At 40.0% G+C, this 24,332-nt stretch overlaps 1 non-coding gene and 1 pseudogene across 1 annotated transcript; both read left to right on the top strand.

The window, feature by feature from the left end:
• The first annotated feature begins 11,150 nt into the window (after positions 1-11,150).
• LOC141609550 (small nucleolar RNA R71) lies at positions 11,151-11,257 on the top strand. Its single transcript, XR_012527470.1, has one exon. It is a non-coding gene; the product is annotated as a small nucleolar RNA R71 (small nucleolar RNA).
• Positions 11,258-22,727: 11,470 nt separating this feature from the next.
• On the top strand, positions 22,728-23,434 carry LOC141607313 (secreted RxLR effector protein 161-like; annotated as a pseudogene).
• Positions 23,435-24,332: the final 898 nt, after the last annotated feature.

Raw genomic sequence — 24,332 nt, forward strand, 5'->3', positions numbered from 1 at the left:
GAATTCAAAGCAATCCACAAATATCTTCCCGATAAACACCCCTTTCAAGTGACATGGGCGGATAAGATGGGAATAATCGACATTGTCTTCGACAGAAACAAAGTTGGCGTGATCGCCAAATGGATTGGTGATGTTATTGGGTTTTATGGCTGGGATTGGGAGCGTTCCGTTCTCAATCATGTCTTGAATTTCGTGCTTCAGTCGATAGCACCTTTCAGTATCATGGCCTTTCCCTTGATGAAAGGCACAGTAGGCATTTGGTTTATACCATTTACCTTGTTGATCAGCGGGAGGGTCCGGAGTTGGACCAATAGGCTTCAGCTTTCCTTGGGCTATGAGCCTTTGGAGAGCGTATGTATAAGTGCATCCGATATCGGTGAATTCCCTAGGTGTTTGGCGCTTCGACTTCTTCGATTGCCCTTCTAAGAGATTGATGGCTTCATCAATATGGGTCGTTGCTGGGGCCTTGGCCTTAGACGATGAGGCCCCTTGGTACCCTTTCGGCTTTTCAAACTCTCTCGCCCTTATAACATCATCTTCTACCTTTATCCCGATTCTTATCAATTCTTTGAAAGAGCCAAAATTCTGTATTTCGAGCATTGCGGTAAATAGGTCGTAGATTCTTTACGAACTTATCTACCATTTCAACTTCGTCAAGCTTCTTGGCTAATTTCACGCTTTCAGCGCGCCATCTTGCGAGGAATTAAGTAAAGCCCTCTTTTTCCTTCTGTGTCATTACTTCCAAAGTTCTTATGTTGGTTTGAATCTCAACATTGTCGGCATAGTGCTTGCGAAACTCCACCGTAATATCTTCGAAGGTGGGGAAGTTCTTAAGGTCAAGATTATAAAACCACGCCTTCGGTGTTCATCCAAAGATTGGGCAAAAATTTCGAGACAAAGATGTCGGCGGTACTCCCTTCAATTGCTAAGTACCCTTTATAGGCCTTAACATGATGGACTGGATCTTCGGTGCCTTTGAACTTTGGGATGTCGGTGAGCACCATGTTCGTGGGCAACTTATCTGCACCGGGCATAGGCCCTAGCATTCTCATAGTGAATGTTCTTCCCCTGGGAGAGTTTCAAACGGTCTTCGATGAACTTGAACCGTTTCTCCAGATCAGTCAGTGGTGGAGGGGAATCTTCACCCAGCTTAGATTCGATTGCATCCATTCGGGTCATCATGAGGTTCACGGCCTCAGTAAGCTTGTTAACAGCATCTTCCATTGCTTGACGTCGGGTTTTTGGCGGCCTTTCTACAAGAAAACCCCGTACTGAGTCAATATTTAAAGTAAGAGCCCCTGCACACTTAAGGACACGACCCCAACTTGACTCAAACAAAGACTCGACTTGAGATTGACTAACCAGAGGTTCGACTCACGGTTGGATCTAGACCTTGGTTCATTTTAGACTCGGCAAAACGACATGACTCAAACTGTCATAGCACGATTCTAAACCGGACTCGGTATGACTAAACCCGTGATTGGACTAACATAGCCCATAGGTTCGGGTGAAACGCCCTAAATGGCCTAGCTTGGGCGTTTTTGTGGACTATCCTAGACCAAATGGTCGACCAACATGACTCAAGGCCCAAGAGGTGAGCTTGGGTGACCCAACAAGGTCGTGTTCTAGACTCTTAGAACGAAACACACCCGGCCTAACACGGCCATGACCTGGACACGACTTGATGCATTTCATGCTTGGTTGAGGTTCGAGAGGCATTTTGGATTGGTTTTGAAAAAAAACGAAAGATTGATTCGAAAATGAGATTTGAAATGGGCAGCATGCCGGCTATAAAAGCTCATTTTGGGCCGAAAATTCTAGTCCTATTTGGGCAGCATTCCGCGTTTTTAAAACCATGCTATTTTGAAAGTAAGTTGTTCAAAAGTTCGGTTTTGAAAAGGACATGGGAAATTTCGAAAAGACTCGGGAAAACAATTTGCACATTGTCATTCTCATGTTACAAGGATGTATGCTCCTAGACATCTCTAAGTCTTGGCAAGTCTTCTACAAGAAGGTCTATGCCCTCCATCCTTTTGCGGTCTTATAGAGCAAGGTGTCTTAAGGTAGAGTACCTAGAAGATCGTCCCCACCATCAAGAACCACGCGAGGTGAAGTGGAAGCGAGCAATGTGCAGCTTCCTAGCATAGTGGGACGTCGCCCCCACGCATCACGAAGAAACGCTGGGACGGCCCGGCAAGTCCTTAAGGGTTTATGCATGAATCGTAGCACTATGAGTAATGTTTTACTTTCCAACACTTTCTTTTCAAGTTTCACCTCGGAGGAAAAGACCCTAGAAACAAAGTGTAACTAGTCCTCTTTTCCCCAGTAGTCGCCAAATCGTGGACAAGGCCCTCGGGATCTGCGTCCGCGGGATCCACACTAGGCATAATCGACTCGAGGTTCTTTCGAATCGAATTAAGACCAATTAGAGTCGCCACCAAGTTTTTTGGGAACTTGGAACCGTTCAAGTCAACTTTACACCTTTCATCGAAAAGCATAAAGCCAATCGACTACGAGTGATTAAAGATAAAGACTTGTACCCTATATCACTCGATTTGAATGACTCTCGTAATCCAATGGTATTTAGACGGATCCACAAACCATAGATCTTGAGTAAGGGGTGAGGGTACGTGTTGGGAAGCCCATAAGGACACCCAACCCCGCCCGTCAATAACGGCCTCTACTAAGTCAAGTATGGATTTCAAACAAGGTCATAGCTACTACGATATATGAAATGCAAACATCGTTTTAACCCTAACATATGAAGTTTCTATGTCGATTTAGATGCAACTAAACTAACTTTGTCAAAGTTGTAATTTAGCATGTGGGTTGATTGATCTAAGCAACATATAAACGAAAGCAAACAAGGCTTAGGGGGAATGGGGGAGCCGTTGGGATCTACCTATTACAAACCAGGCATTTCATGCCGACACAACAACAAATTAAAGATACAACTCGATCTAAATACAAAGCTATACACACGACGCAATACACGGCCATTTGGCCTAGAAAATCGTGCACAAGAGGGGTGACTCACGGCCTACATGATACACGGCCTTGGGTCACTCCTCGTGATGTGTGCTTTCGCTCAATCTCATCGAATTAGACATAGGGCCACGCGCCAAAGCATGCATTAGCATAAATCGGGCCATGTTGTTTTAAACAACATGCGATTTACTACGCTCTCACTTGCATTGGGGCACAACCGTCCAACCAAACAAGACTAAGGTTTTTAGAAATCATTTGACTCGATAAAAGAAAACTAATTACAAACAAATTACAAAACGCGACTCAAAGAAACATAAATTAATTACAAGTGACAAGACAAATAAAGAACGAACGATGTAAAAACAAACAAAATATGAAAGGCCAAAGGCCACGGCCAAATCACGGCCCAAACCAAACAAAGCTACCCTAAGTCCTAGGTTAGGTTCATTAGTTAGATCAATTGATCGCGGAATGAACTCGAAACAGATTAGAAAACTAGTTAGAAACGACGTTGATCGATTGGAAGGATGTCGCGCAAAGGTGTATTCTACACGGCCTACAAGGAGTCAAATTAGGTCAAGTTTACTAATTAAGTTAACTCATCGAGTGTTAATAGGAAGGTGCTAATCACGCACTCCTATGCTAGCGAGAAATCAAGTGAAAAGAAAGATGTATTCAATTAGGTTATAGAATTGTTAATCGATTTTTAAAGCTACGTCGATGCCACCTAACATGTCTAATTAGGTTATTAAATTGATCTAATGTCGTCTAAATACGTCATATGTTAACAATCAGAGGTTAAACTAACATACAACGGATCCTAGGGTATGTCGAATTGGCCGAAACAACAAAGGGGTCAAAAGCGAAGAGCGAAGTTAGAAACTCGTTTTATTTATGCCCTACCTTGAACACGAGGATATGTAAATGAGACGGGGTGTACGACCGACTGAAGTAGCGGTTTATTTTCCCATCTCAAGTCAACGCGGGTGTTCATGGTGGTACTTTAACTCATACTCGGACTAAACTAGTTTCATAGTTAATTAAACAATCGATAAACAAAAAACGATAAACGAATAAAACAAACTATAAAAGAACAAGCATAAAAAAACGAAATAAAAAGAGGAGAAAGAAGAGGATTTGATGCACCCTCAACCTACATGTATCGTTGACACCGTCTTGGGTCGTAATCGATGGTAGATTTTATCTCGAGAGGCCGTCGTCGACGAAGAAATAAAGCAACACGCGTTTTTTGACAAATCTGGACAGCAACTTTCAAACGATGATATCTCCCTCGTTTCACGACGAAAATTCGATTTAAAAGATGTTTTGAAAACTAGAAAGAGAGGAGAACAGGGATCTTAAAGCAAACCCTGCTCGTTTTGGGTTATTGGGCACGAAAAACGAGCACAAACAGAACTGGACAGACAAGAATAAACCGCGAAAACAGAGTGTATAACACTCTGTTTTTCGAGGGATTTCGTGTACTCTCAAGGGCAATTTGGCTCGTAAATCTTTGTCTAATGTGTAGATGGATGTTATGTGGTTAATTAGGAACAAGAAAATCGAGTTTTGATGGAGGTTTGAGGGAGGAACGAATTGTTTTTCGAGGAGGACACACAAACAGTTTCAGTTTGTATGTCGGTTTTGTGGAGGGATTTTTGAGAGGCAATTAGGGTTCGTTTCTGAGGTTTAAAGCTTGTGAGTGATGGTAGGATGTGGGTAGAACTTAGAGGAATGAATGTATGGTGAAGGGTGGGTATTTATAAGGAGTTAAAGTAGGGTAAAAGGGGAGGAGAGGCAGTCGGGCCTGCTGAACATAGCTGCTGTCCAGCAGCTTTTGGGAGGTTTTCTAGGGTTCGTATGGGGGGTTTTCTTGGTGGTTAAGGTAAGGTAATATGGGTAGGACATTAGGGTATGGGTTAGGGTTAATGGGCACGGGTTTTGGTGGTGTTTGGAGCGGGTTTTGGACTCGGGTTTGAGCTGCAAAACAGGGGGGGCTGTTTCGTGTTTTGCGGGCTGGTTGGGGGTGTTTGGGGATGGAATTTGGGCCGTGGATAGGGGGTTCGAACAAGGGTGGATGGGTAGAGGCTTAGGTTGGTTAGTGTACTCGAGATTCGTGCCAATTCGTAAAGAAAACGGGCTCAAAAACCGAGCTAAAATCGAGCTCAAAAACATGCTTTTAAAACGAGTTTTCTTCGCTTTTTAAAATCGATTTTTCAAATCAATTAATAAATTAAAATAAATGATTTTTCAAATCAAATATATTCATAAAATGATTTTTCAAATCAAATATTTATTTTATTTTCAATAAAATAAACTTGGGAAAATAAATTCAAAATAAAATAAAATAAATTGAATTCACCTCAAAAAATCATAAATTAAATATCATTTAACATAATAAAATGAACTCACTAAAAAAACATTAATTTAAATATCATTTAAAATAATAAAATGAACTCACTAAAAAAAACATTAATTTAAATATCATTTAAATTAATAAAATACTTCATCGACGACGCCCATTCTACATCGTAAAACGAACTCCAAATAATGACAATGACAACTAAAGAATACATGTGTCCTATCATCATCGGGTGTTTGTCGGGTTCTCTATAAATTCCAATATCGACGGATACGGGTATCTACAACATTCATTATCGTCTCACTAGTATCCCTCTCAGACCAATCAATTTGAGAAATAAAATTAGCATAAGTAGGTACTTGAGTGATCATCTCATCGTAATGAGCAGCGACATTGAAAGCTCGTATGTGGTCCAGAAATTTACGGTGTGGCAGCAACCGTTGTGGATAAGGAACTTGAACAGAATAGGAGTTGACTGTATGTTCCTTTGTATCGTCACTTGGAATAGGCGTTGGTGACGATTTAACAGTCTCCGCAGCTTCTGGGGTTGATCGAGCATGTCTATTAGTCGATCGAACCGTTTCCCCTTCGTCTTCAGTCGATCGAGCAGAATTGTTGCTCGATCGACCACTTTCCTCCGGAATTCCACTCGATCGAGCAGATTTACTAATCGATAGAGCACTTTCTCCTGGAAAATCACTCGATCGACCAATGTTAGTCACTCGATCGAGTGATTCCTCCTGTACAGGGCTTAAATCTTCGCATAAACTCTTGAAGTACGATAGGAATTCGTCATCCGAGTCATAGAAATCATTCTCAACATTGGGTGACACGGGTTCTTCATGAGACGGAATGATGTCGGTGTTGATAGCATACACCGTCTCATATTGCTCTTGGGTTCGCTCGACAGCTAGTTGGTTCACCCAAGCCTGTAGCTTCTGTATACGGATGGCAAATTCCTCACCAAGTGCCCTTATCATTGACTTAACTTCTTCAGCCTCATCATTCCGAGCAAGTGGGGGAATTGGTTGCGGTGAGAAATAATAACAAGGCGGTGGACAGCCTTGTTGCAGCAACGGTTGTGGTCTAGGCCTCAGTGGAGGAGCAGCCTCATAGTGATTACCACAACCCCAAGATTCTTTCCTCTCCCAATTAGTAGATCTTTCAGTTTGAGCTTCAAACTGAGAAATAAGTCGAGAGACGGACGTCATCTTGGCAAAAGGGGTCGAAGGTACTCAAGCCTTCCCTTCGACAATCTCTTTCTAAAATCTGTCTAATAGACCTGTAAGACCTATCAAAACAGCACTAAAGATAAAGATAAGAACGGCCTCAAGGTACTCAGTCTTCCCTTGAGGCGAAAAACAGACAAAAATAAAACAGATAAAAGCGTCGCCTCCCCGGCAACGGCGCCAAAATTTGATACGGTCGTTTCGTACCAAAAATAAACCTAAATACAACTAACAGAAGCTAGAAGCAAGTAGGGTCGATCTCCACAGGGAGGCTATTTTGCTAATTATCTGTTTAACTCAGTCTGTCAGGATGTCACAGAAATGGGGGTTTAAGTGTGATTTTCTAAACTAATAAGAGTAAGGAAAAGAGAATAAAAGAAAGGGATTAAACAGATAGAGAGAAACAGCTAAGACAAACGGTTCATCATAATCATCCGGTCAAGTAATCTAGGTCTCAGGTGAATGCAAATACGGTCTAAGGGGCAGTGAATATCTCCTTTCGGTCTCAATTCGCCCTAAAGTGTAAACAGCTTAACTTTCGCCCTCACTGCAATACCCTATTGTTCGCTACAAGTCTCGCCTCTTCCAACCTTTCGGTCCAGGTCGAGGATCACTAAGAAATAAATGCCTAATTGCGTCGACTCAATCAGACGGATACAATTAACTGCAGCATTTAACCAACAAAGACAATACCAGCATTAACCCAATAAATCGATTACTCTCCCTTCATAATTATGGATCCCCTATAGTCTTAGCAGAGGGGAATTAGCTACTCATAACCAACGAATTAACAATAACAAGAAATAGATAATTGAAGTTCAACATTATAAAAGACTAAAGAGAATTGAATTAAAATAATTACGATAACTAATATAGGGAAGAAGGGATCAAAGCAATAAAAAGGATTAAAGGATTAAAGAAAGAGAAAGGAATTACAATCCAAGCGAATCCGGCGTAAAGAACACAAAATCCGAGTGAAAATAATCCCGAAATAAAGTAACAATGAAGAGGAATAAAGCAGCGTTCTAAAGTTTACAGTAGAGTGTTTTATAATATGAAAATATGATGCTAATTAACCTAGTAAAGTGTGCTTAAATAGAAAAAGAAACAAGTTTAGCGAAATAAAACATCACGCGGGCTAATTAAAGCCCAAACCCATCAAAACCACTCGATCGAGTGGATTAAAACCACTCGATCGACCAAACTAGAGCTTAAACCACTCGATCGAGTAGAAAATCTACTCGATCGAGTAAACCATAAATTGAATCTACTCGATCGAGTAGAAAAAGGACTCGATCGACCAACATTCTACTCGATCGAGTACTTTCCAGCAACAGTTTCCTGCTTTGCGCACTGAACTTCAAACGGCTGCCATTTCTTCGTTACTTGGGAAAACAGGGTGATTCTTGTGGCGTTGGAAAGATAAGAGGACAAGCTTTCATCTCCAATTGGAATCACCTTGATATCTGTTGTAGAACTCGAGATATGGCTTTCCAAATTAGGCACTAGCAATTTGAAGTTCTTCCTTTGCTCGCCTAGCTATCTTTCTTCTTTGCGCACCTCAAAATAGCTACATTCCCGCTCCAAATTCACTCTTCCTCCAAATGCATGCTAATCGAACGGTAAAAGGCTCGATTTCACTACTTTCTGGTTCATTCCTGCAATAAGACAAAATAACCCAAAGTAGCATATTCGGGGCATTTCGTAGCAATAAACTACGATAAAAGCATGGAAATACATGCATAAAATAGGCTAAAAAGGCTATATAAAATGCACGTATCACTATCCTCTTGTTCAACCATTTGTACCCCCCCCCCCCCCTTTCTTTGGGACCACGTGAACCGGACTAACCCATTTACTATCGGTTATTTGGTAGATAATTCCGGCCTCTAGAAGTTTCAACACTTCACTTTTTACCACCTCGGCCATTTTTGGGTTAATCCGCCTAAGACCGTCAACCTTGGGTTGACTCCCCTCTTCCAAAATATTCTATGCATGTACAAACTCGGGCTTAAGCCCTTGATGTCATCAATGCTATACCCAAGTGCCCCTCTATGAGTTTTCAAGATTTCCAAAAGCTTCTTTTCTTGGGACTCACTTAGGTTAGCATTCACGATCACCGGGTAGGCCTCCCCCTCATCAAGGAAAGCATACTTGAGTGAGGGAGGTAAGGGTTTGAGTTGTACCTTTGGAAGGAGAAAGCCCTCCACTTTCTTCAAAAGTTCCTCATCAACTTCATGGTCTTCCTTCATAGCTTCATCATGCAAAGAGATTTGAAAAACCTCTTCCATCTCCGCTTCTTCACGGGCTACTTCATGTACCACCTCATCTATCAACTCAATAGTGCTCAACCTTTCCATCTTTGGTCCTTTCATCAAGTTCGGTAGGTTAAATTCGATGTTGTTGCCCTCGATTTGGAAGGTTAGCCGCCCATTCTTCACATCAATGAGAACTCCTCCGGTAGCCAAGAATGGCCTACCAAGGATGATGGGAGTATGGCTATCCTCCGGAATATCGAGGACAACAAAATCGGCGGGAATTAAAAGCTTTCCAACTTTGACGGGTACGTCTTCAAGCACCCCCATAGGGTGCTTGACGAACCTATCCGCCAATTGGAGAGTCATTGAAGTGAGAGCAAGGTTTTGAATGCCGATTTTCTTGGCAACCTTTAAAGGAATAACACTCACACTTTCTCCCAAATCACAAAGAGCTCTAGATATGGGCACACCACCAACTACACATGGGATTGAAAAGCTCCCCGGGTCACCAAGCTTAGTGGGCATTTTATTAAGGATATGAGCACTACATGCCTCTTCCATAGCCACTATTTCTTGGTCACCCAAGACTCTTTTCTTTGTCAAAATATCTTTTAAAAATTTTGAGTAGGTTGTCATGTTCATAATCACCTCCGTAAAGGGTAAGGTAACCTCAAGTTTCTCAAGCATGTCACAAAACTTGGCATACTTAAGGTTTTCCCTACTCTTTATGGCTCTTGAAGGGTAAGGAATTTTTGGAACAAGTTGAGAATTGGAAGGTACCTTTGGAGGAGCCGAATTCTTTGTTACCTTTTTAGAGTGTTGCAAAGGCACTTGTTCAACAACTTCCTCCACATAAGGTAGGTCTTCCACATATCCATCAACATCCTTGTCCTCTTGAGTTACCCTTCTAGACAAGTCTTCACAAGCTTTCTTTCCTTTCTTGTCTTCACTAGCTCTTCCCAACGGTTCAATGGGTGAGCTTTCCTCTTCACCATTCACTTCCAATTCATTACCCTTGGGATCTTCATCAATTTACACCACAAGGTCCTTATAGGGGTCCTCAAGCTCTACACCACTCCTTAGCACTACCGCATGAGCATGGTGCTATTTGAGGCATCCTTGGAGCTTTGTCCTTGGGCCAATAAACCACAGGGCCGCCGTTGAGGGTTAGCCATAGCATGAGAAGCCATCCTAGATTCCATTTCTCTCATGTCCTTAAGGAAGGTAGCCCTCAAGTTTGCCTTTTCTTGTTGAGTTGCCTTAGCAAAATTTGCCATCTCTTGACTATGTTGAAGTTGCATGTTCTTTATCATCTTCAAAAGCTCAACTTGAGAGAGCTCACCTTGGGGTTCTTGATAAGGTTGGTTGGCTATGGGTAAAGGGAACCCATAGTCATACCGAGCATTGGAACCTTGGTTGTTGTTTTGTCCCCCTTGGAAGTTAGCTCTAGGACCATTGTTGTTGAAGTTTGATCCTTGACCTTGTTCTTGAAACCCTTGAACATACCCTTGCCCAAATCCTTGGTTTGCTTGGTTCACTTGATTCCCTTGGTAAAACCCTTGGTTGCTTTGATTTCCACCAAAATCTTGGTATCCTTGAGGTTGATTCCCATAATTTTGGTTTTGATTGTTGTTTGGCCATTGGTTTTGATTCCCGGGATTAGTTCTTGGGTTGGGGAATATTCCCCTTTGTTGAGCAAAACCGGGTGGATTGTTTGGGGCTTGTGGTTGAAGGTGTTGTGGGTTTTGAACATTGGTGCTTTTATAACTAAAGTTGGGGTGGTTCCTTAAACCGGGGTGGCAGAAATTGGTATTTGGATTGTAGACGTTTGGGTTGTTGAAAGGTGGTCTTGTGGGTCTTGAATTGTTGTTAAAGCTTTGAAAAGCGTTAACCTCTTGAACATTTTCATCGTAGAAACCATTGTAATTGTTGGCATACAAGTCATATGTGTGACCACTCCCTCCACAAAGTTCACAACTTGAGACTTGAGCCACTTCCTCCATGGGTGCCCCATGTGAGGTTGCGACTTGGTGCACTTGATTACTTTGAAACTTCTCAAATTGTTTTGTGAGTAAGTCGAGCTTGGCATTTGTCTCGGAGTTGGAGGAGTTTTCCTTAGGAAACTTCCCATTCCTTCTTAGCATGTTTCCTCTAGAACCATAGTTTGCTTCCGAATCTACCATTTTCTTGATCAATGTTGTGCCCTCTTCATCACTCAAGTGATCAAATCCTCCCCCCGCGGAGGCATTTACCATCTCCTTAGTCCTTGGTAGCAAAGTTTGAAAGAATGTTTGAGTGATGTACCATTCCGGTATTCCATGGTGGGGGCAACTTGCTATCAAGTCTTGATAACGGTCCCAAGCTTCACCCAAAGACTCCCCGTCCTCTTGTTGAAATGTATGAATCTCATTACGGAGCATCGCGGTCTTCGATGAAGGGTAATATTTGGCCATGAATGCTTTAGCCAAGGCATCCCATGTAGTGAAGGTATCCGGTGGGTGAATGTTCAACTATCGGTCCGCTTTGCCCGTCAATGAAAACGGAAACAACATCATTCTCAAGGTGTCTTCCGACACCCCATTCTTTTTCATCATTGAAACCTTCCTCTTAAACTTCCGGAGATGAGCATGGGCATCCTCTTCAATATGCACCCCGAACAAATCCTTCTCAATCAACCCGACTTGGGCGTGATGCATTTCAAAGTTGTTTGGGGCCAAGGTGCCAAAATTGATAGGGTTACATGAATCATTATGGTTAGGCCGGTTATGATCTCTAAGAGCCATTTGTGGTGGTGGATTTGGTATTTGATGTGGTGGTGTTTGAGGTGGGCTATTATAATTAGGGAAGTTATGAAAAGGGTTTTCTAGTAGAGTCTCAATTGTGAGGTTTGGTTGAAGTGTGGTTGTGGTATCAATATTTTGTGGGATGTGTGAATTTGGTTGGTCAAAGTTTGCTTGAGGGGAACTATTCCTAACTCTCTCAAGGGTCCTTGTCCTCAAGGTTCTAAAAGGCCTTTCGGGGTCGGAGTTGAAGAGAAGAGCTTGGTGGTTCCTTCTAGGCATGCACTTGACAAATCGTTAGTCTCCTAGTGTCTTTACACACTAGGGGAAGGCAAGAAATCACACACTCTACAAAGAACACACAACTACTAAAACAAACTAACAATTGAGATAAGACTAAAGCAAAGACTCTCAGAAAAACTAAGTGCAACCTAACGCCATCCCCGGCAACGGCGCCATTTGATGTGTAAGTTTTAACGGTAGGGTCAAGTCGCTTACCACCAACAAAATTTAACCCAATTTAAGCCTAAATCGGGGTCGAACCACGAGGATGGGGTGGATTTCTACTTAGTCTAAATAAGAGTCTAGTCTAGTCAAAATGAAGAAAAAGGGTTTGATTTAAACTACTCGATGCAACTAAACAAAATAGTGAAGAAATATGTATTCAAATGATTAAAGGCTAGGGTTTTCGGGGTCATCTAAATGAACTATGGGCAAACAAGTCGATTTAAATAGTCTATGATGAAGGGTTGTCCTAGGATGGGAATCAATCTCTTGATAATCCTAAAGGCGGTCACCAACTCTCGTTGAGCAACTACCCTTCCTAAAGCATGCACAAAGACCACCACAAACTCTCATTTAATGGAGGAATTAAGCAATTAAGACAAAAGGCACAAGTTCTCACTTACACAATTTATCAAACACCTTGTATGCAATACTAAGAAAGACAAATTCTACACCATAGACTCAAAACAATAAACCTATCATGCCCAATAATCCAATTTAGACTCCCCCTAAACCCTAGAAGGGTAACTACTCACTCATGTTTAGGTTGTTCAAGCAAGTAAATGGAGAAAACCAAACAACAACAAGAGAAGACATGATAATGATTCTAGCAATTATAAAGGACAAAACAAAATGTAAACAATTGATTAACAAAGTAAATAAGAGAAGGGATATACCAACAAAAGTAAAGATGATTGCTTTGATTGAATAAATGAAGGAAATCCTCCACAATCTCCCAATACAATCCTCAAAAACCAAGTGTAAACAATTGCTTCTTACTAATACTAACTAATTTCACTAAGTAATTGATAATTATTGTGGAAAGATTAAAGCTTGATTAAGGAAAGATTACAATAATTAGGGAAAGTTTTCAGATCTAGGGTTATGTGTACAAAGGGATTAGGGAGGGGGTATTTATAGTCTTGCATAAGATTAAGAAGAAAAGAGGAGAAAAGCCCAAATCCGTCAGCTGCTGCGTCCTGCCGGTGGACCGGCTGCCGGCTCGCCTACCGGCAGGGTGATCAAAATGAACTTCAAGTTTGAATTTTAGCTGGCAAGTGTGTTCTGCCGGTGGACCGACTGCCGGCCTGCCGGCAGAACACTATCTTCAGAATCTTCAAATCCTTTGTAATGATGCGCTCTACCGGTGGACCGGCTACCGGTGCTCCTACAGGTAGCGAGGCCAAACTTCTTTTTCTCCTTCAATTCTAATTAATTCTAGCTGCTGTGTTCTACCGGTGGGCCGGCTGCCGGCCTGCCGGCAGAACACAATATCCAGGTTTATTTCTTTCTTCTCTTTGGCAAAGTGGGGGATGTGTTCTGCCGGTGGCCAGACCGGCTGCCGGTCTGCCGGCAGAACACAACATTCAGCAATTTCCACCTCTTCTTCATGTAAAGGCATTGGAATGCCTTCCTTGCCCCAATTCCTCCATACTCGACTCGATTCCTGCAAGAGGATACACCAAATCACAGCTACGGGGATTGGGCACAAAATACAAGGAAAGGCATATAAAACCGACTCGATATGAGTCGGAATGCGTAAAAGAAAAGGGGAAATTAGGTGCAAATAAATCATATATCAGTGATTTCTAATGCCTAAACTTTACCTATCTTTTGATCTTAGTAAAATTTAGTCATTTCAATTTAGTCAATTTCCCTTCCCTATCTCTCGATCTGTGGGTTGATCAATTCCTAAGTATTTAACAAGTCTCCTCTCAGTCTCGTTGTCAAATATTGCAACTAAAACATTGAAACGAAAGCTAAACTATCGCGCGTCAGTCGATCAACCAGCTAAGCTAGTCGATCGACCAACATGTCAGGTCGATCGACTGACTAATCCAGTCGATCGACCAAAGGCCGACATCAGGTCACTTATTCTGCATCGTCTTCACTGCAGGTCCCCTCACATCTTAGCACGGGGTTTCTAGCTACGCATATTAATTCTAACTACGACTAAATAAGCAATAAAAACGAATAGCGAAGGCATAACTAAACTACTTGAATTATAAACTTGAAACAATTGAATTAAAGGTTTGGGATCTAAACTAACAATCTAACTACTGAATGAATTGAAATAATACTGAAATAAAGAGCAGAAATACCGAATAAAAGAAAGGCATGAAGAATCCGATTGCAAAAGGAAGCTTTTATTGAAAACTCTAAACTAATTATAATTGAATCTAAAACGATAAAGTCAAATCAGTAGACGGGATTAACCCCTACTGAATGCGTCGCCAAAACTGATGTTCGAGGTCCTATTTATAGAGATGTCACGCAAAAACCTAAAAACTAATTACAATTGGGCTTTCTAATTCTCGTTCTTAATTTGCGTCAGAGTCGAGGGGTGGTCGATCGACCACAGGGACCAGTCGATCGACCACGGTATTTGTCAAGAATGCATTCGACGATTCTGCGCAGCGCACCGATCTTATCTTAAAACAGCTGCCATTTCTTCGTTACTTGGTCAAATCAGGCGTTCTATGCGGCGTTGGAAATCTAAGAGGATTAGCTTTCACCTCCAAGTGGAATCAGTCGATTATCTGTTTTAGAACTCGAGATATAGCCATCTGAATAAGGCTGCAATGTCGAGAAGCACTTCTTCGCTTGTTTAAGCTTTGCAACTTGTACGCAACCATGCTTTTGCTATCTTTTAGGCCTTGAAAGGCACACCAAGTTCATCTCTCGAGTCACTACTTCATGTCAGGTCCTATGATAAATACTTGGGGACGGATTCGGCTCATTTTCCGCTGAATTCTTCACATTTCTGCAATAATACACAAAAACACGAAAGTAGACGGAAATAGGGAATATCGTAGAATAAACTACACAATTGAGCTCTGAAATGCGTGTAAAATAGGGTGTAAAATATCATATTTAGGACACGCATCAATAGTATCATACATTTCGACGATTCCTTACTTTTATATCACATAACTCCGGTCAACATTTTTCTCAACTTACTTTTATCTTTCTTTTCTCTTTACACTCAACAATACCAATTAACAATTTAACTCCTTAATACTCCTACCTAACTCCTTAGTTCTCCGGTTACCTTATTATTGCTCCAAAACTCAGATCTCATTATTTCATATCAGTATCATCTCACTCTTTCTTACCATGGATCTTTCTCATCATTCTACTCACTCACATTTGCCACTAATTATAAATCCCCAAAACTCATTTCATACCGTTAACTGCCTAAGAGAATCACACATTAGTTTCACCTCTCGATGATACAAATTCCCAAACTCGCTCACTATCTGCAAATGCACGTCGCGACATGTCTCCATTAACTTCACTATATACCACTTTTCTTAATCCCTCTAAAACAACCTTTCATTACATACACTCTTAACCAACACAATCTAACCAAATCCCTCCCTAATTCCTTACACATCTCGAGTTGCCAGTATCCACATCCTTCCCTTCAACCTTTTTCTTTTTATGTTCCTTAGACTCACATCATCCCTTGCCCATATACACTTACCTTTACATTACTTCACACACGATCATATCACTCATCCCGTTTCACAAACGATGCCCTATACCTCAATAAGCCATATCAATCTTCCTTTTCCTTTTTCCACCATCTATCACAACCACATATAACTCATGTCTTCCCCTCCGAATTCATACTCACCATAAGGTGCCACTCCTTACATCATAGGATTGGGTAACCTACGCATCAGGACCGACAGATACGTAAAACAATGCATAAAGAAGCAAAAGGACACCTTTGAATTAAACATAATAGACAATGAAGTCAAAAGATAAACATATGACCCTAAACAGAGGTCACTAGATCGAGTACAGGTCACTCGATCGAGTGCGTAACTTACTCGATCGAGTAGGTGAAGGTCAGAAGCACGTAAAACAAATTACCAGGACTACTCGATCGAGTAAGGGCTACTCGATCGAGTAACCAGAGGTGCACTCGATCGAGTGGGGGCCACACGATCGAGTACCCCACGCATTTCTCAGCACTATCTAATTTTCGTAAAACGGTCATAACTCACTCGTTTCTTGGTCGTTTTGGGCGTGTGACCTATTGTTAGAATCGTAAAAGAACAATCTATCACCTCCAATTGTAATGACATTAAAATATTTTATGCATCTCAAGTTATAACAGTTTTAAGACAACTTTGCTGTAATCAGATGACATAACTATTTGATTTTCTCTTCCAAACAACTTAAACAACAACAAGGTACACAAAAACAATGCAATACTCATGAAGCTACTATCCCTAAACACATGTTACTATCTTCAAAAGCCAAGCAACAAATAACTCAATGCACATATGTTGACCTTATTGTGTTGATGATGACAAACCAAATGTTACTAATGTTCTCTCTTAAGTTTACTTAATAGGAATTGTCGATTTGTTAATTCAAGATGATTGAAGCGTTGGATGAAGACCGCCTTGTATTTAATTTGGGTCATTAGAATTGAGATAGAAAATATTGAGTTTGTTATGCCAAGGCAACAGTGTCGCCCACTGTTGCTGTTCTAGACGGATAAACCATGCTTTTCAAAGATGTCTTTTAAATTATTGAACAAGTTTGTGAGGAATCCTAACCAACTATTCTGAGTAATTGGTTTAGTTGATAACTTGTAAACTTTGCCCAAATTGGTTAAATGCTTTAGGATTGATTTTTTGAAAGCACTTTCAAAACCTTCCTTTCTTGTGCAAGTCACATGTGTGACTCTTGGCAAGGAAAAGAAATTTTACTTTTCAAAAGCTTGTTTTTCAGATTAACCACTTTGGTGCAAGTAAGAAAACTCAAACTGAAATCTTTTGTCACATATTACTTGTCTTTGGATTGACTTTTAAACTTGATTTTTTTTTTGTTAAAAGACTCCTCCTTTTTCTCTATAAAAGGAGTGCTTCACTCCTTGAGAAAAATACACCACACATTGCTAAAATCTGAGAAAGAGATAGAAAACATTTGCAAAAGCTCTTAATATTTTCAAGTGTCTAAAACCTTTTAGTTGCAAATTTTTCGTATTTCTTATAAGTCTCAAAATGGTTTATTCTTCTAGTATGACATAGCTCAATATCTTCTTTCTCTTAGTTGATCGAAAATTGATCTCTCCCGTTCTTAAGTGAACAACTTAGAGATATTTGATCCTATAACTATTTTAGAACTAGATAGAGCTTAAAGAAACGGAGTAGTTTCTTGAGTAGCACGATCGGAGTAGATTGTGGGGAATCTCGTTGTAATAGAATAATTGTAATTAGAGTTAATTACGTTATCAAATTATTAATGAGAAGTAGATTGGACGTAGGCCTATAGAGTATAGGCCGAACCAATTCAAAACCGATTGTGTTGAACTTATTTTGTTTATTCATTTCCGCTGCAATTCTTAGTTTGTCATTTTTATTATCTTCAGCAACAGTCTACTATACTGTCACGTTGGTCTGTTGTTTACAGTTTATACAAAGACAACAAGTTACAGTCCGTTACACTATTGCCTTCATCATAACCAACGACACTTCTTTTAATCTCCATTTAAAAGAGGTTGTGTTAGGTATTTGAGATATCATTTCATTTAACTAACTTAAATCAATTAAGTTAAGTTAAAAATTTTAAAAGGTACCTAATTCACCCCCTCTCCCTCTTAGGTACTTCGGGATCCTAAACTCTTCAATTGGTATCAGAGCCTCGTGCTCTTGATCAAGGTTAATCACCTTAGAGTTTAAATCTTGGGAAATGGATTCCTCAAAACACTCCAAGATCCCGGTCTTTACCGGTGAGAATTTTGGGTGGTGGAAGCTCAAAATGGAGCATTACATCAAAAGTATTGATTATCAATGTTGGAAAATCATCGAGAACGGACCTCTTACTATTGAGGAAACCGACATCCTTACGGGTTTTACTAAGGTCAAAGATGAGAAAGATTACAATGAAAACGATTTTAAATTGGCCGAGAAAAACTCAAAAGCGATGTCGATTCTTCAACGGTGTGTTGGTAAGGCCGAAGTGAGTCGGATTTCTGAATGTTCTACGGCTAAATTAATTTGGGATTCCCTTGTTCTTGCCTATGAAGGGACGTCTCAAGTTATAAAACACCGTATTGACTTTCTCATGCAACAATATGAGATGTTTCACATGTCAAAGGACGAGTCCATAAATAGTTTTTCATCTCGCTTTTCGTGTATTATAAATGAACTAAAAATCCTAGGGAGAAATTTCGAGTCCGAGGACATCATTCGAAAAATTCTTCGTAGTCTTACCACTAAATGGCAACCTAAGGTTACCGCCATAGAGGAGGCCAAAGACCTATACACTCTATCTCTTCATGAACTAATGGGATCACTAATGGCTCACGAGTTCAATCTCGATAAGCACTCTAGTGAATCCTCAAGGGGAAAGAGTCTTGCTTTAGCATCCTCTTCAATTAATGATGAGGATGAAGAAGAGGATGAGTTTGCTTTGTTCTCTAGGAACTTAGTTGGAATGGTGAATGGTCATGGACATAAGAAGTTCAACAATAACTACACGAAAAAAACGCTTTCCAAAAAAAAGACCCTCCACCACTATTGGATGCTTTAAATATGGTGACAAATCACATCAAATTAAAGAATGTCCTAAGTGGGATGAGGTTAAGTCCAAAGATAAGCGAGATAAGGCTAATAAGGACTACAAAAACCGAGTCATGTCCGCCATATGGGGAATGTCAGACTCCGAAGACGATGAAATCATCGAGGAGGAATTAGAGGCTAAAATGTGTCTTACAAGTCGTCTCAAGGACAAAGTCTCAAAACCTTCTAAAACCGAACATCTTAGATGTCTTATGGCTCACCCCGATGATTCCGACTCCGATTCTGACAATGAGGTAAAACTTCTAAAGGCCAAAGCTAGGACTTACTCCAAAGAAAAAGTATGTAAGCTTCTTGACAAACTCTTTGATAAGTGTCGTTCACAAACTGAAAAGTTGGATCTCATGCAAAATGAAATAGAGGAAATTGCTCAAGAAAACTATCATCTTAAAAGTGAACTTAAGGCAACAGACAGTGCGACTGTTGCCTCTGATGAGGTGAAAAGAGTAAACAAATTGAACAAGGAGTTGTCTAATGAACTAGAGTGTCTTAGGTCGAACCCCAATGATGTTTCTGATCTTGAGAATATCAATACCACCCTGATTTTACAGATGTCCATGATAACTAAGGAACGTGATGAACTTCTAAATGAACAATCCATATCTAAAGGTGTAATTAATGGCTTAGTTGATGAGATAGAAGAACTTAAAACAACAGTGTCTCAGACTGTTGCCTCTGACAATGTCAAGGAAGTGTCAAATGAACTAGTCACTAATTTATCTAAAGAGAATGAGTGTCTCAAAGTCAACTTAGATGCTTACAAAAGGGAAATTAGAATGCTTCATGAAAAACTTGTCAAAATTCAAAATGAATCTCCCGAATGTAGTTCATCTAGATCCAAAATTGTTCATTTAGATAGTTGCATATCGAGTCTTAAGCTTAATGTTCAACAAAAATCTGAAAGTTTCATAGAATTGAAATTCGAGTATGTTCTAATGAAGAAGGAGTTAGAAAATTCTAAAGAAAGGAACAAGTATCTCACCTTTAAAGTCGAGGAACTAAAGAGAGAACTTGTTGAGGCTAAAAATGTGTCTAAAAATTGGGTAAGAAGTCAAAATGTCTTAAATTTCCTCACTAATCAGTCCAAGAGATGTGATAAAACTGCCGGTCTTGGTTTCAAATGGAACAGTCAATCCGACTGTTGCCTCAGAAAACCGAATCCAACTCAAACCGACTTTAGAAGAAGGAAATATGTTGGTCTTCCCGAGTACATCATTTGCAACTATTGTGGTAGAACCGGTCATGTCTTTAATGCTTGCAAGAAAAGACATAGTGACATTAACAAGAACATCAAAGTTGCAAAAAAAATATGGATTAGAAAAGATATGTTGAGAAATATAAAGGATAAGAGGGGACCCAAATTCATTTGGGTTCCTAAACTCAAAGTCTAATCTTGTGTAGGGCTTGGTGAGAGGCGGACGCAATTGGTACTTGGATAGTGGATGTTCTCGTCACATGACGGGAGATAGAAGCCAATTCCTCTCACTAGAAGCTTATGATGGTGGCAAGGTAACTTTTGGCGACGACAAGAAAGGTGAAATAATAGGCATGGGAAAGGTCGGTAAGTCATCGTTACTTTGTGTCGACAATGTGCGGCTTGTCAAAGGTTTGAAACATAATCTCCTTAGCATTTCTCAACTTTGTGAAAAAGGTAATATTGTGGAATTTAGTACTAATTTGTGTCGAATAATTGATGCCACAACTCATGAAATTATTCTCGAAGGAAGACGTGTCAAAGATGTTTAGTTAACCGACTTAAACACGTTATCCGGTCATACCATGTCATGCATGAGTGTAATGAAAAATGATCCTTGGTTGTGGCACAAAAGGTTTGGACATGTTAGTGCTAAAACTCTTAATACTCTTAAAAGACTTGACTTGGTAGAAGGATTTCCTAACATGAAATTTGACTTTAATAAAGTATGTGATGAATGTGCTAGATGTAAACATGTTAGAAGTTCCTTTAAGTCTAAAAGAATTGTGAGTACTCTTCGCCCATTACAACTTTTGCATATCGACTTATGTGGACCAATGAGAACAAGAAGTAGAGGAGGTAGTCGTTATGTGTCTGTCATTGTTGATGATTATTCTAGGTTTGTTTGGGCACTTTTCTTGAGTTCCAAGAGTGTGGCATTTGATGAATTTTTAATTTGGTTGAAAAAGATTCAAAACAAACTTGATCTCAAACTTGTTTCCATAAGAACCGATCATGGAAACGAATTCGAAAATTCATCATTTAGCGCTTATTGTAATGACAATGGTGTATACCATAATTTTTCGGCTCCTAGAACACCACAACAAAACGGAGTGGTCGAACGAATGAATAGGACCCTTGAAAGTATGGCTAGAACCATGTTGTTGTGTAGTAAATTGCCTAAAAACTTTTGGGCCGAAGTGGTAAACACCGCTTGCTATATTCATAATCGTGTCATGATAAGAAGCATAATCAATAAAACACCCTATGAAATTTTACGTGGTAGAAAACCCAATATCTCATATTTTAGATGCTTTGGGAGCAAATGTTTTGTTCACAACAATGGTAAAGACAACTTGGGAAAATTCGATCCACGTAGTGATGAAGCGGTTTTTATTGGTTATTCCGATCATAGCAAGGCTTATAAAGTTTACAACAAATGAACCATGTTAATTGAAGAAAGTGTCCATGTCATATTTGATGAATCTAGCATTCTTGGACAGGTACAAAATGATGGAGAAGATGATGAAGATGATGAATTTGAGATAGGTCTTGTGAGAAAAGACTTTGTGTTTGAGGATGAAGAAGCCCCAAATAATGACGTTGGGCAACAGTCACAGACATTGTTTCCTTCTGATGCAAGCACCAATCCAGGGGGAACAAACAGAGACACTGTTGCCTCTAATTCCACACCTCATTCAGCAACGGTTCCCACGAATGTTGCCTCCACTTCCAGAACAGTAACAGTCTCGGACACTGTTGCCTCAGGAGAATCCTCAGACACTATTCCAGATCCTTCCACTAATCAACAGACAACAGTCTCTGAGACTGTTGCCTCTGAGGGGGAACAAAACGCCTTTGTCCCAAGAAAATGGAAGCATCAAAGTTCTCATCCTCTTTCTAACTTAACAAGTGACTTAAATTCTGGAATAAGAACAAGGGCATCTTTACACAACTTTTGCGCTCATAATGCCTTCTTATCCCAAATCGATCCTTCAAATGTGATTATCGCCTTAGCCGATGATGATTGGCTAGTTGCCATGCAAGAGGAACTAAATCAATTCAAAAGGAACGAGGTATGGCACTTAGTCCCTAGACCACCCAACCATACCGTCATTGGTACTAGGTGGGTCTTTCGCAATAAGCTTGATGATTCGGTTGAAATTGTAAGGAATAAAGCTAGGCTAGTGGTGCAAGGTTATAATCAACAAAAGGGAATCGATTATGATGAAACGTATGCACCGGTAGCCCGGCTTGAAGCTATATGATTACTCATTACTTTTGCGGCTCACAAAGGCATTAAACTCTTCCAAATGGATGTCAAAATCGCTTTCTTAAATGGATATTTGGAAGAAGATGTCTTTGTGGAGCAACCTCCGGGTTTCTTAGACAATGATTTTCCTAAACATGTTTTCAAGTTAGACAAAGCTCTTTATGGTTTAAAACAAGCACCTACGTGTTGGTATGATAGGTTGTCTAAATTTCTCATTGAAAACGGTTTTAGAAGAGGTTCCGTTGATAAAACATTGTTTTTAAAGACACAGTCTGATGAACTGTTGATTGTCCAAGTATATGTTGATGATATTATATTTGGTGCAACTAATGAACTTCTTTGTGTCTATTTTTCGGAACTAATGAAATCGGAATTTGAAATGAGCATGATGGGTGAGTTAGGATTCTTTCTTGGGCTCCAAACCAAGCAATCTAAGGATGGAATCATGATCCATCAACAAAAGTACATTAAAGAAATGCTCAAGAAATTTGGGATAACTCAAAGTAACTCTCACGATACACCTATGGTACCCGGATCCAAATTGGACAAAGATGAACATGGTAAGAATGTTAGTGAAAAGGTGTATAGAGGTATGATTGGATCGCTACTTTACCTAACCGCTAGTCGTCCCGATGTTCTCTTTAGTGTTTGCTTATGTGCTAGGTTCCAAGCAAATCCGAAAGAATCCCATTTCAAAGCGGTTAAACGAATTCTTCGGTATTTGATTGGAACACAAAATCTTTACCTATGGTATCCCTTATATTGTCCCTTTGATCTTATAGGTTATTCCGATGCGGACTATGCGGGGTGTACGGTGGATCGTAAAAGTACATCCGGTGTTGCTACTTTCTTGGGCCCATGTCTTTTTTCTTGGGCTTCGAAAAAGCAAAATACGGTCGCTCTTTCTATGGCCGAAAGCGAATATGTCAGTGCAGCGCACTGTTGCTCTCAACTCTTATGGATGAGACAACAACTTTCCGACTTTGGTATGTTTTACGATTCCTTCCCCATTATGTGTGATAATACAAGTGCTATAAACATTTCAAAAAAATCCCATCCAGCATTCACGAACTAAGCATATTGAAATCCGACATCATTTTCTTCGTGATCATGTAGAAAAAGGTAATATTAGTCTTAAATTTTGTAAAACCGAGGATCAAATTGCGGATATTTTCACTAAACCACTTGCAAGAGCACAATTTGGAAAACTTTGGTTAGAGGTTGGCTTGATTAATAACATGTAATCACTTTATTTATTCACATTATCTCATATGATTGACTAATTAGAGTGTATAAGTGCAAAACTTGATCACCCTAGCAAAGCATTTTAAGAAACCTGGTTGATGATTGTGTTTAAGTGTATTTATTCAAATTTGTGTTTATCTTCCAAAGATTTTTGTATTTGATGATAATGCAAGTCTTCCTCTACACACCTCCATAAAACTCCCACCCACTGCCCAAATCCAATTAAACCTCATCTAACATCCTTCATTACTCTTCCCTTTTAAACCTGATAAACCCAACGTACATTTTAAACCCTCCATCACCTCCAAGTTAAGTCAACAATGGCAACCACCCACATCTTCATCACCTCGTAATCCATGATAGCTACAATTTGACCTTGAAGAAGAGGAAAAGGAAAATTCACTCCAAATGCTCATCGACTTGCTCTTGAACGCCATCGCCAAAAGCGATCCAAGGTGACATGATCTGATATCGTTCAAAAAAAAAAACGCTGCTCTTCATTCATATGCTGAAACGAAATATATGAATATGATTGAAGATGACCCAATGATTATAAAGGTTTGTGTGAAAGTTTCCAATAATCTTATATTGGATTGAAGAAAAGAAAGTGGAAACAAATCAAAGGTTTTGAATGTAAGGGATGAAGGAAAAGGTATCTTAATTGAAGAAATTAAGAAGGAATTTGTGGACATATATCAAGATTAGATCTAAATTGAATACTCAACCGATTACAAAGCTTGCCAAGAGTGGAATTTTTGTGTTCGACAGACCGCCGGAAATCATTTTTGCTCCGGTCATTGTTTTGCGTTCTCCGGGAATGAATCTTCCTCAACTTTGAAACCCGGTTTCTCCTAAGCCTAGCCCACAAATTAACCCCTTATTTTGCTCACTTGCTTT

This window comes from Silene latifolia, chromosome 10, assembly GCF_048544455.1.
Source record: "Silene latifolia isolate original U9 population chromosome 10, ASM4854445v1, whole genome shotgun sequence".
Classification (NCBI taxonomy): domain Eukaryota; kingdom Viridiplantae; phylum Streptophyta; class Magnoliopsida; order Caryophyllales; family Caryophyllaceae; genus Silene; species Silene latifolia.